At 35.8% G+C, this 14,661-nt stretch overlaps 1 protein-coding gene across 4 annotated transcripts in view; it reads right to left on the bottom strand.

The window, feature by feature from the left end:
• CRPPA (CDP-L-ribitol pyrophosphorylase A) overlaps window positions 1-14,661 on the bottom strand; it is a 426,528-nt gene extending 411,867 nt beyond the window's left edge. For all 4 annotated transcript variants that reach the window (XM_082398504.1, XM_082398506.1, XM_082398505.1 and 1 more), the window contains exon 1: window positions 1-14,661. This exon is cut by the window's left edge and continues 14,348 nt beyond it. The gene's annotated coding sequence lies outside the window, so the exon portion shown is untranslated.

Here is a 14,661-nt window from a genome sequence, read left to right as displayed (position 1 = left end):
ATAATCATGCATTACCAAAAAAAATCACAATGATCACCTGACCAGTGTCAACATCCTACAACATCCTCCACTAGAAAGGGGCACCTCCTTTTCGACAAGTACCTGCAATACCGGAAGGCAGATGGCAGTACTGAATAGCCAACTGTTTTGCATATGTTGACTGTGATTGTCAAACAAAGGATCCTCTTTTTCAGGGTGCTTTCTCCATTGGAGATACTTGGTTAATATTTGCTACACTCTCTTCATTTCTTTCATTGCACCTTTTGCCATTTATCTATTTTCTTGTTTGCTTATTTGTCTCCCATTCTAAACTGTAAACTACCCATGGTCATTTTTCTTAGGGAGGGAGATAACTTTTTATCAAATTATAATATTCATGCAGTAAAGTACATATATCCTTAGTGTAGAGGTCAACGAATTTTCACAAATTAAACACAACTGTGTAGCAAGTATCCAAATTAAGAAGCAGAAGACCAGCAGCACCCCAGAAGACTCCTGGTACTATGTCTAGGTTGTTATACTCCAAAGGTAAACATTTCCTGACTTTTAAAAACTGTGATATCTTTTGCCTGTTCTTGGACTTTATTTCAAATAATGCTGCTCTAAATATATGTTCACAAAAAGTATATATCTCTGGTAAATATATGTACATATCTTTGTGGTATATATACATAGTAGTATAATTTGGGGGTCAAAGGGTATGCATATGTTCAGTTTCAGTAGACATGGCAGACAGTTTTCCAAAGCATTTAAACCAGTTTCCACTTTTACCATCAGTGTGTGAGTGAGGAATCATATCTGGTTTGTTCACCATTTTATCTCCTGCACGTGTCACAGCACTTAGCACCAAGTAGGTACTCAAGAAGTCTTGGCTGAATAAATTAAATTGATATATGTTAGAAATGTCTAAATGACTATTAGCATTTCATCAATCTTTTCAAGTTTATAAGAAGCCGAAACAAGTTTCTGGCCCAATTCACAATTTTGCTAAGAGCCATCCCTAGGTAATCGGTCCCTGACAAAAACACCTCTTCACTGAATGCTGTTTTCTAGGACAGATTGCTGACTCAATGGAATAAACAGTATCAATCTGACAACATAATGAGTTTAGATATGTTAGCAGAGGAAGACAGTTTAGTGTCAACTTTCCCAGCTGCTCTTTATACAGTTAAGGACACAGAGGCCTAAAGGAATCAAATTAGGTGCCCTTAGGGTAAGAAAGGATTCATAAGTGGACATATTCTTTGTTTTCTTCTTTAAAACTTTGTAGTGAATGATTATTTTATTTGTATACAATAATGTGTTTTGCCAAGAACAGACTAGGATTTTTATTTCATTGGTAAAACTCATGTTTTTACTGTGACCATCCCCTAAAACACTTTTTTCTTTTCATTACTTAAACAGAACGAATTACCTTTGTCATTATGCAAAATTGCTTAGATTTTGTCTTTGGGATGAGATTTGCTCTATTTTTTGCATGGTGTGATCACAATCAGTCCTGAGGTTCAGTGGTTTTTTTAGGATGGACTTTTTATTTGTTCATGTGTTTTTACCAAATGTATCTAACAAATAAAACCATGTGGAAGAATAATAAAGCTTTAAGTCTTTCATCTAAAGAATAAGTACTTTATTGTGAATACAATGAAATTGGAGAGAAATTCAACATTTAATATGTTTCTACCCAATAATTACAAATACTCTGAGGAGGCTGAATCACTGCAGTGTTCCAAGGTCTGGGACATAGACTGGATTTGGATGAAGATACATGTACTAGATTCTACTAATGGCTTCAAACCTTTACCCCTTCTTGAGTATCAACACCCTTTGATGTGTTACTTCACAGTTCTAATAAAGAGATGGAGTATACTGCCCCACTCTTTGACTTTAAATTCAGTTATGTGACTTTTTTTGGAAAATGGAATGTTAGGGTACATGAGTGACAAAGGCTTGAAAAGTACCAATGCATTTAGGCTTTCTCTCTTGAGCCTCTCCTATGATAATGAGATACCCTAGCTAGTAGGCCAATTCCTGCAGGAAGCTGAGAGTCATGTAGAACAAAACCCGACTGCCCCAGCTGAGCCTAGCGTAGGTTGGTTGACTCCAATTGACCTCCAGATACATAAATGAGTCCAGCTGAAATCAACAGGCTCATCCAAACCCCATCCAGATCAACTGACCCCCACCCAGAAAACCCTTAGATGTGTGATCTAAGTAAGTGCCTTCTTATTATTGTATGTCATTGAAATTTTGTGGTGGTTGTAATGCAGTGGTATTGAAGGCATAGTTAAGGGATACAAGTATCATCAGATAAGCACGGGTGGATAATGACCATGTTTACCAGAGGATGGTAAAAGGAACAGGTGCCACAGCAAGGGCAACTTGTCGGTAGCTAAGAGGCGAATTCAAGTTATAGGTAGGGAGAGTCTTTTTTTTCTTTATAAATGTATTTATTTTATTTGTTTATCTTTGGCTATGTTGGGTCTTCGTTGCTGCGCGTGGGCTTTCTCTAGCTGTGGCGAGCAGGGACTACTCTTTGTTGAGGTGCTCAGGCTTCTCATTGTGGTGGCTTCTCTTTTTGTGGAGCACAGGCTCTAGGCATGCGGGCTTCAGTAGTTGTGGCACATGGGCTCAGTTGTTGTGGCTCGCAGGCTCTAGAGCGCAGGCTCAGTAGTTGGGGCGCACGGGCTTAGGTGTTCCGTGGCATGTGGGATCTTCCCAGACCAAGTATTGAACCCGTGTCCCCTGCGTTGGCAGGCAGATTCTTAACTACTGCGCCACCAGGGAAGCCCGGTAGAGAGAGTCTTAAAAGAAGGACTGCTGTTCAGCAAATAAAGAGCTTAGAAGTTACACTCTGTCCTAACAACAAGTGAAAAGCTAAACAAACTGAAAAATCAACAACTCTTCTTAATGCCTATCAGAGAAATGAGGTCAAAGGACAAATCACTGGCCCCAAATTAACTTTTATAATGTCTTATAGCTCAGATGTGGGCTTGGGAATCCACCTTTGGAATCCTCTCTACCCACTGAATGTTATTACTAACACATTTTATGTGCCATGTTTTGTCTTTCCAGAAATATGCTAGATCTTGCATAAGAGTAAACTACTTACTCACCGTAGGCTATTGCTAAGGCTTATTAAACTTCAAATCTCATCTGTAGTGGGAAAAGACAACTTTTTCAAGAAATAACAAATTGTAGGAGGTAAGGCTAAAACGAAGGGCTGTCAGCTCTCTCAAGTTTCATCAAGTTAAAACAATATGTCAATATTAACACCTTTTTGGATATGGCTTGAAAACAATTTTTGCTATGAACATCCTTAAAAGGAGCTTAGGACCAGCGAGAAGAAATAGAACAATCATTAACAGCCTGACTCAACAAACCCTATTTTGACGTAAAAAACCGTATCAAAGAGAGCATGCGTCAATTAGATTTGCACAAAAACCTAATTTGTTTCATCCACATTCTTGAGATTTTTCTGTTTTATTAGACAACGATTCTTAGTTTTAAGGGCAGAGCGTATACACCAGCTAGTCATCTCTCTGAGCTTCAAAAACTGTTTGGCATGCTGATTTCACCTCCCTCAAGGACTGAATTACAGAATGGAGAAATATAGTAGAGAACTGAGAGTGAGACACTGAGTTGAAATAATGAGCCTGGAAAAAAAAGTCAGAAAAAAATAAGAATCATTAGGGAAAACACCATCTACATGAAATAGACTTTCTATAAATCCCTGAGGAATGCCGGATTCACTCTTTGTATTGAAATGCCTCTTCCAGCCAACCTCACCAATACTTTTCGTTTTTCTATTAATTACTTTACAACTGTCTATTAGCGCTCATCTGCTACAACAGGATCCTAGGCAGCCGGGAATCAGGGATTGTGTGAGACCCAGCATCAGGAGGATGGTGGAGTGGCAACCATGCCTCTTTGCCATGGCTTGGGAAGAACAAGAGACAGCACTATGGCCATCTTGATATCTAAGGGTCTAAACAGCCTCTGCCTGTCTCGTGGCAATAGTCAATCCCAACTCCCTCACCCACAAAGAAATTCTCTGGTTTGGAAAAACAAGATGAATTCTTCATTAGGAGGGTACCAAGCTATTATACAAGAGCTATACAGATGGTACAAAACATGGTTTACCTCTCCAAGAAATTTCACTCTAATTGAAGAAAAAAATGATGTACACAAAACTACAGCAATTAAGTGGTCAATTATGTGTTTCAGATTATAAAGGCAATAGATTAGATCAGCATTCAGTAATAATTTCTATTTTCATTCCAAAAGAGTTTGATTGTTAATCCAAGGTTTATGTGCTGCTGTTGTAATAGAAACAGCTGACTAATCAGAGCTGCTTTTACTTGTATGTGACAGTAGTTTCACCTGTGAAAAGCAAGCAAAAAACAGGGGAGAAAAAGGGGGTTAATAGCTAACTACTATTTCAAAATTACCGAATCATACCTCGTTTCTAGCATAAAATAGTAAAACAAAGTTTTTTTCATCTATAGAAATGAAAATTGTAATGTTTCTAGTGAACCTTCCTTTTCTAATATTAAACAAATACACAAATGGAGAGTTAATATTCATATTAAATGCAGGCATTAATTAGGAATTTAATGTTTCTAAAGGATATAAAACAAATTTGCCAAGCATACTAAGGGTACGCTGATATAAGAAAGTTTCATCACTTTTTTTATGCCAGTAAACTATGTTGAAAGAATCTTTAGCAACAAAACCTCTATTTATAATTCTTCTAAATATCTTCTTGTGAGGCCAAGAATAAAATATACTTCCAGGTACAGCAGGCATGTTTCCCTGGAATTTTGCCATTGCTTTTTAGAATGGTGTTAAATATTTTATTTCCATTTATTTTACTGTCTTCTGGCTTTCCCCTCATTAAACCCTCTTGACATATACAAGAAGATATATATCACAAAGAAATTAGTAAATAAGGGAACAATTAACAAGTTGTGATCTCAAAGGAGACTATAATTTGTAATACACAATTATTGATAACACAGAACATTTTAAAGGGTAGTAATATAGGATTGAGAAATGTGTAAGAAATGCTTAGAGGTATACTTTAAATAAACAGTATAAAATTTGCTCAAGTTTTCCAAAATTATATGGCATTTATTATTTTCAGAGAATACAGTCAAGTTTACTTCCTCTTGTTTTTCTTTTTTTGCATTATTATTATTATTTAAGCTTTAATGATCCATTGGACTACAGGAAGAAAATCTGTTTTCAGTTTTATCTCATTTTATTCTATTTCTGTTTTTAAATGTGTTTCATAATGTACATAATACATTAATATGATTTTATATATATATATAATTTATAAGTAAATAAATGTGTTTTGGAGAAAAGTGCCCCAAATTCTATTTTTCTTGTGAAAACATGTTCCAAAATTTAGAGGATGACTTCTAAGCCATCAGTTAACATAAACTGTAAAAAGAAAAAACAGAAGAAAACAGTAGCCTGAACATTTAGGAGTAGATTGACATATTGTATTGGAATTATGAAAAAGCAGGAATGAAGTAAAAGAAAAACTGCTCTGTTCCTTTTGTTGAAGAAATGAATGAGAGGGTGAGCCCTGAAGTGACATATTGGTAAAGTAAGCAAATACAATAGCAGTCAAGACTGAGCATAGGGGCAAAAGGAGGATAAATGTGTGAAAATGTTTCCTACATCAGTTTTTGTGTCACACAAATATATGAAATGAATGGGAAATGACAACATAGCCAAGAAAAGCAAACCTGGGGTGATTCAAATGGGAATGGATAAAGGCATTGACATAGTAAAAGAGAGAGAGAGAGAGAAAGAGAGAGAAACTCCCTCTTTGAAAACTACCAAAATGCCAAAGCTATTTATTTTTATTTAAAATTAACTAAGATCTGTCCAGAATATCTTCCAAAGATGTGTCTGCCCTCCACCTTGCATTCCCCTACCTTGCTAACACTTACTTCTTTCCTCTGCTTCTCTCTGACCCACTCGTGGTCTACTTTCTTGACCAAGGGCTTGGAGAAGATGAAGTCCTTACCCAAGCCTATATTCTCCTCTGCTCAAATAGCTGGTCTCAGCTTAAGAAATATAATAACAACAACAGTAATATCAGTAACAACTAATATTATGAGCCCATACATTCAGGAATTCTTCTAAGGTAGAGATAATTACCCTATATTACAGATGAGGAAATTGAGGCATATATTGCTCAAAGTAGTCCATTAGTAAGGGCAAGGTCAGGATTCAAACCCATGTATTTTTGGCTCCAATATCTATACTCTTGACTACCCTGCAATACTATCTAACAATATACCAAATAAGTTAATTTTGAATGGATTCCCCATATAATCTTTTCTTTGTATTCCCATTTCTAGGACCTCAACATTCTAAAACCTTTATTTAGATCAAGTAATATTACTATTAGTGGATTAAGCCCAATGTCCAGCTGTTCAAGTGTAAGAGAGTGGAATAAGAGGAAAGGGGAACTATTCCAGTTACAGATGTTATTTCTATGCATTCAGACATAGGTGAAAAAGAAATTGCAAAGTTGGCAGTGCTTCTTTTCCTTTGTACATCTAAAGGCTGTGCCCGGCAGTGTAACCACTAAGCAAAGCCTGGCACAGCTGTTCATTCTTTCTCATCGCCTTTTATCTATGCAGTGCTTTCCCGTTAATGTGAGTCCTTGAAATTCTGAAAGCCAAGTGCTTCATTTCCCATCATTCCACACCTAAGCCAAGTTTCTAAATTGGCTTTGATGTGTATTTAAAATGGCTTGGCATCCTACTGTCATCATTCCCTGGATCAGTCCCACTCTGTGAAACTGTGATATGATTATCACTGTCCCAAGTGAAGAGACCAGCTGCATATGGAACCATGATGATGTCCTTCTGCAGCTTTGGGTTGTTCATGGATTACAGTGATGACTGCTGGGGAGTACAATGTGAATGGGTAAGAGATACATGTTTTGAGATCATGTAGGAGTATGTAGCGATCTTCCTTTTAATCCATAGATTAAATCCATCCTTCAGCCTTAGGGTTTTAGTTCTGAAGTTTTATTTTCATAATAGGGCAGCCAAGCTTAAACACTGCCATATTCAAATGCTTTCTTTTCTGAGGTTGAGGAATAAGCTTAACCTAGGGCATATATTTATATTCTAGATAATGCCTTTTGGTGAGAATTGTCATATTTGGTGAGTAGTTCTTAGTTAATGTGTAATGGATTTATGGAATAGTTTCTTTTTCCAACTAATATACTATTTCAAAGTTTGAATGGCTTTCATGAAAAAACCCCAAATAGAAACTGATCTGTAGTTAATCATTCACCTATGACTGCATGTTCTAATGACATGGTTGTTATTAAAAACACATAACAACAATAATAGCAAAAATAAACACCCAGTTCCTATCCCCCACTCTATCCATAGAATGTAAATAGTGAAAACTTCTCAAAGGTGTAGGAATCTATAGTAAACATGCCCCTGCTTTTCATGTGCTGCATGAGATATTGCTCAAAAAAATGTTGTCTCGGTTTTTGTGTTTTAAATAGGTTTTAGCTTTAAATAGGCTGACTTGTTTCTTGAGGTACATGATATCTAACCTTAAGGTAGGCCATCCAAAGCTCTCAGAATTTCTCCCAAATGTCTCTTTTAGATTCTTATCTCAAGCGTGAAACAGGAAGATTAATACTAGAAGAGACCTTGGATCTTAATCCTTACAACTTAATTTCTACATTTTAGAAATGAAAAAAAAAGAGAGAGATTCTATAATAATTCAGTGCCTACTAAATGCAATACACTGTCCCAGTTTTCCAGTTGTAAAGAAAAGGCTGCCCAAGAGATTGTGCCAGACCGCTATGTTTGCCTTTCCATATCCATCCTCTACTCTTCATGCTGCCCTCTGCCCCAAGGCTGACCTGTACGGATAACGTTCACCAGCTCGCAAGCCCATGACCTCTGAGGGGGGTCAGCTAGTGGGGAGCCCTGGCAGAAGATTAATCAGAAGGATGAGGGAGAAAGTAGAGGGACAAGGGTATTATTCCCCTGGACCCCTGGCTTTGCAGGTCCCCCTGACTGACTGCTCAGCTTGACAATAGCCCACTGCTCCTCTCCATGTGTCCCCTCACCTTCCAGCCTCCAATAGCCTCATCCTTCCCTCTTTTCTTAGGGCCTGGTGTTGTGACAGCTTTGCTGTTGCTGGCCTGGGCTCCTGCACTAGGCCCTGTACTTTCCTTATTTCCCCCCCCAGACTTTTATTATTAGTCCCCTTGTAAATAAATCCTCCTTAATTTATTCTGAGCATGTTGTCTGTTTCCTTTTGGGATGCTAACTAATACAGAGATGTCAACTCAGATCTCAGGAAGTTTACATTTTAGCTGAATTTCCCAAGGCCATTCAGAAGTGGCACCTTGGGGATTAGAATTAAATTCTCCCAACTCTAAACTGAGATATCATTTAAGTGCCCCATATGGCCCATAGACCAGCTTAAACGGACACAACAGAAGGGCCAGTATGCATACTTTTTCAAATACAAGATTTTTTAAATCTACTGCTCGCGTTTATAAGTTAGGAAAATTCATATAAAATACTTAGATTTTTGGTGGAGTTTTATTACTCTCTATGGGAGCAGATTTGAAACTGCCATTTTTTACGCAGGGCTTTTTTCTATAGTCCCTTTTCCCTTTCCCTTGCTTTATTCCCAACCTATTGGTCCTAGTGAGGTTGCAAACATTATCTTGATGTGTTTTCTCTTCCAGAGATGTTTGTATTTGAGAGGAATCAAAAATGTTAACATTAAAAGGTGAATGAGGTATCAGTAGTTGTGGAAGAGCCAGAAAGAGGATTTGTTTGTTTATGTGTTTGTTTTGTTTACTATTTTTACCAGGGAAGAGAGCGGCACACTTTCTGATAGCATGGAAATTATACAACGTTTGAAGGTTCCTGTTTTGGGCAGCAGCCCTGAGAGACTGTGGCTTTTCAGAACTCATTCCAGAGCTATGCTATGGTGTTGATTGTGTGTCCTTACAAGCCTCTCCTCCCTGTCATCAGCATTTCCAGCTCTTTATTTCAGCTCAAAATAGAGATGCTCTAGTACTGTGGTCATCTTCCCCTTGAACATGCTTATCATTACTACAGGTGATAAAAGAGATAATAAAACACAGTAGAAAATTCTCATAACCCAGGATGTCCAGGAACCACACCTGTTTTAGTTTAATAATATTACTGAATCATAAATGCGTTAACTCCAAAAGAACACAATGATTAAAAAAAAGGCGGAGGGAGCTTGTTCCAGCTCCAACATCTGCTGAAGGTATTCTCTTGGATTTCTTTCCTCATTTTATGAATTAAGGAATGAGGATAAAATATACATTTACACAAATACAATTCAAGCCATTAAAAGCATTATTACCCTCAAATGTATGTTAATGACTGAAAACCAACTTAAGTTATGCAATATCAGCATGATTTGCATGATACGGCAATCATCCGGTGTAATCAAAAGAATTCTTCATGTTTTCGGAGATTGCTTTGCTGGGACCTTACCATATACTGCCAGGCAGATCATCCTATCATTACAGGCCCTTTTCCAGAGCAAACTGACTACAATGGCATTATTTCAAAAGTATACAGTTTTTTTAAAATATCCATATAAATATTGGATATAAGCCATATTTAGTGTCCTAGATGCACAAATCTCTACATATTTTTTTTTTTGCCAAAGTCATCTGTAGCTCTTTCCTTTACTCATGCTATCATCAGCAATAAATGGCTTCACCTAATATACAGAAACTATCCGGAAACTGGAAATGATATGTGGGAAATGCCCAGTAACAGGTTGTAGTCTCAGCCCTCCTGGAGTTGGGTCTCAAATTTCATCTTATATAGCCTGCCTTAATGAGGTATTGGTAAAGATGGAAAATGTCAGTTCAATAACAAGTTTGACCAAAATCTTATTCTGAAATTTCATAATTGAGTGACCTGGAAACATCATCAAAACTGGAGAATAGTACTAGTCGAATCTACCTTTTTGGGTGTCAGTGTGATTGAAAATATAGCCATATTGTTTGGGATAATAGAAAGTGAATATTTTAGGCTGGAAGACACTTTAGACATTATCTAGTTAAACTCTCTTATTTTACGGATAAAGTAATCGAGCCTTAGGAAGCTTAAGACACAAGCGTGATTTCACCCAACCAGTTAGTAGCAGCACAGTCTAAACCATAAAACAGGTCTTCTGTTTCCAAGTTCACATGTCTTGCAGTCACTTGTATAAAAATTGCTACATAAAAAAATTCAAACAGAATTTTTTGTTTATTATGTGTTTAAAATGTCCAACTATGTCATAGATTAAGTGTAAAATGTTTCTTAATTAGTATACAAAGTGGACAAAATTAATCAACTCTTTGGAAAGAGTGTCAACAAACAGGCAAAATGGCAACTCTTCATTACATTATTAAATGCATTTGACAATTTTTGTCTTTGGCTTGCAATAAGAAAATTTGTGGCAAGACAGAGTTGTTGTTTAACTCTCTAAGCTTGAGGAAGTAAAACAAACAAATGAACAAAAAACATAAAGAAAATATTTTATAATGTATAGACCACATATGAAAAGTAAGAGAGGAAACAAGGCAAAAAAATATACAGGAAGCTCTAGTTAGTAAAAACTGTCAACTATTTAACATAAAGTACAATGTTAGTTAAAGATGGGAAAGGGTTGTTTAAAAAGTCCTGGTTACTGGACTACTGGGGTCAGTGTTTTAGGCTGTCTTTGAATGCCAAATTTAGGCTAACATCTCAATAAATAAAAGGACTCAAGTGATCATTTTGTGAAAATTCACCAATGTTGTAACATAAAAGTTTTTTTTTTAATTTGTGTGAATTTAATGACAATAAATTTCAAAAAAAAAAAGAATTTATTCCTACTGAAAAAGGTGAAGTTTATAGTTTAATAGTAAGTTATCTTTAAGCCTATCAGGCTCTTGATCGGTTTTACTAACAATGAACTTTAGCTGAATATGTCTGTGTCACTGACAATGTCATTCACTTTAGACATTCTGTCTCAATTCATACATCTAATCCCACCACTAAGAAATAAAATCAATAATACAAGGTAACCCTTGGTTTGCAGTTACTAAAATTCAAAAGAAAATATTCAAGTTCCTTCTTAAATCTCCCAAACTGTTTCAGTCTTCATTTGTAACAGAAAATAAATCCTTTAGCAGGTCTGCCAATGCAGATGATAAACTATCACTCAGTCTATTTTGCACTGGAAATAATTATGCAGTCAGCTTGGCATTAAATCATTTTAATCAGTTCTTGAAACTGGAAGTTGAAACATCTTCCCACTGGGATTTTTGCAATAGTTGTTACCCAGTAGCTCTTTGAGACAATTTGCAAAATATGCAGGTAAAGGCACCAAATGGGTTGTTAGCTATGGAATCGTAAATGATGGACAGACCAATACAATGGAATGGCTATTCTAGTAAGTCTCTCTTAGTGGATGTAACAAAGATTTCTAGTGGCCAAATGTATACTCAGTTCACAAATCTAAACTCATTTTAATTCAACATAGAGCTATATTTTAATAGGTTCCAATTAAACCAAATGCGAGTCATCACTATCTGTCCTTGAGGGAAGGAAACATTTTAACAAGATAGTACACTGTAGCACTGAGGATCCCAAGTCATTTTCCAGGTGAACTCCTGAGTGTCTACAGGAGTTCATCAAAGGCTTGCCATGCATTTTATTTTTCATTAAAATATGTGACTACAGAAAGCATATAAATGCTGAATTTACGGTGTGCAGTGAATTGCCACTTTAGTGCTAAAAACCATTTTCAAGAGTTAAGTCTAATCCAAACCACATTTTAATTTCAAATGTAATGAATTAGATTTCGATACTTAAATTTCATGATGGTTGCAAAAAAAATTCCAACATACTAAATTTAAACTCTCAAAGGCTTTAATTTTACTCAGCAATTTGGAATTCTCCTGGTTTTGCTTTGGCTAAATACTATTCTTTCCATTCATAACTGCCTAGTATAACCTACTGAATATCTATTAAAGTAAATAAGATGCAAAATAGATCAGGTTATACAATTTTTAAAAATCATTCTAGTAGCATAGGGTGAATGATACAGCATGATCTTCTGGCAAAACCTTACTAATTTTATACAAGGCAGGAATGGATTAAAATTCAGTCTTTCTTAAATTAAAAAAACACACCCTAATTTTCATTGTTTTTCAAAAAATATACAGCAAAATAAACATGGCTAACAGAGTATTGCCAATTAGTGGTTATTTGTAACTAGCATAAAGGAATAAATATAAACCATTTGTAGTTAAAATATTAATTTTTTTTGCAAATAGATATTTCTGAAGGCTCCATGTCCATATTTAGCTTAGGTGTAGCACACTATATGTATTATTTATTTGTATATATACTATTAATTTTTCTTCCATTCTTGTTATTGATAAAAACACCTATCTATATATATCTAATATAACTATAAATATCAATATCTATCTATCTACCTATCTATCAAACTATCTTCTAACTATCAAGCCACTTGAGTAAAAGCTCTCTGTCCATATTGGGCAAAATAAATTTGATAAACAAATCTTTAATTGATAAATATTATGATGTAAACTAGAGGTCAGACTCTGCCAAAATGATCACAATCACCATTTTGAAATGATAGTTACTAAGGCGAGAATACAATTATGCAGTTTAATCAGATTGGAATGTGTGAATTAACTGGAAAAAAACAAAAGCTGAAACATAATCAGCAATTAAGATGCAAGTGCTTTTTAGCATTTTAAAATAATAACTACAAAGCTACTCTTTCTGTTTAAATTTTTACTTCACTGACTGATTGTATCCTAGGCTTTTCTTATTGATTGCTGACCTTTTCCTGTCATTTGATGTTAAATACCATGCAATGAATGCATCAAAATGTAACATGGCCTGAAATGGATCAGTAAGTTGAATGTGACCATAAGAAATGGTTCCAATCCTTGATTTAGCAGAGACTAATCTTATTTATAAGGTTGCTTTATTCCATTTCATTTTTCTTAGTACATTCACTTACTAAATACTATAAACAATCAAATTAGCGATGATTTTAGTATTTTATCACCAAAACCTTTGTTTCAATGTTTTATTAGTGAAAGGCAACCACATAGTCTTCTTGATTTTGAAGCCATTGTCCAGTCAACTCCTTTTTATGCCTCAGGCCTTAGGACACACTAATTTTAAGACCAGCTCTAAGGCCTTCTTTAGAAGGTGCTTTGATGTTGAGAAGGAAGAAATGGCTAAAGTGTCTTAAGTCTTCTCTTTTGTTAAATATCCCATATTGACAATGATGAGCAAGTAAAATAGACATATGAAATAATACATTTTTGGTATATTCAACCTCTGATATAATTATTATGAATGTTCCAGGCATTGATATAATGATATGAAGTAGTTTAAGATCTAGTTAGTAAGACTAGAAAATAAGCCAATAGTGGACTATGAATCATTATTTTATTTAATGATACAATAGTTGGCATTATTACAAAATTGAGAGATGTTTTCTTGTCTTTATGTATGTTGAGACTCTCCTACCTCTCATAGGGAAGGGACAACATTAATGTCCTTATTTAGCTTACTATGATTTATGTCATATACATGTGACTTTTAGACTTGTAATTACAAAAAGAACGATCTACCACAAAAAAGCACTAAGGACTCCTTCATGCTCAGGATCCAAAAAATGAAAACCAAGATCTTATCAATACATAATCAAGCCTCTTTGGTTTTCTTCACTTGGAGTGATGGGATCAATCATTGATTGAACTGACAAAACAGTTATCTAACTATATAATCTTGTTCAAGACTCATTACGTTGGTTAATAAATGACATGTCAAACTTGAAAACAGTGAAAAACTAGTTTTTGTTTTCTTTTGTTTTAGTTTTTGGTTTTGGGACCATGCAATATTATTCAAATATTCAAAGTTTCCCAACATATGGTAGTGATTTTTCCACAATTCCTTTCTCAAACTTAACTGCATATTAGAATCACCTGGAAAACTTTAAAAACTGCTGATATCTGAGTTCCACCTTCAGAAACTATGATGTAATTTGGATGGCAGCCTGGGCATTCGGTCTTGTATCTCCCCCAGGTGATTATAATGAGCAGCAGACCTGGTATATTTAAACATGATATTCTTATCACAACTCACTGCTGGATTGCCACCCAACTTTTTCAAACGTCTTATTTACTGAATAGATGGTCTCCCTATCCCTCTCTTTTTTCTTAATATAGAATTTTCTATCAAAACTTGAATATGCCTTATATTAAAAAAAAGCAGGAGCTTCCCTGGTGGCACAGTGGTTAAGAATCTGCTTGTCCATGCAAGGGACGCGGGTTCGAGCCCTGGTCCGGGAAGATCCCACATGCTGCGGAGCACCTAAGCCCGTGCGCTACAACTACTGAGCCTGTGCTCTAGAGCCCTCGAGCCACAACTCCTGAAGCCCGGGCATCTAGATTCCCGTGCTCCGCAACAAGAGAAGCCACCGCAATGAGAAGCCCGCGCAAGGCAATGAAGAGTAGCCCCTGCTTATCGCAATTAGAGAAGGTCTGCACACAGCAACGAAGACCCAACGCAGCAAAAATAA

This window comes from Balaenoptera borealis (genome assembly GCF_965194805.1).
Source record: "Balaenoptera borealis genome assembly, chromosome: 7".
NCBI classification, from domain to species: Eukaryota; Metazoa; Chordata; class Mammalia; order Artiodactyla; family Balaenopteridae; genus Balaenoptera; species Balaenoptera borealis.
This window is presented reverse-complemented; position numbering and strand designations above follow the sequence as displayed.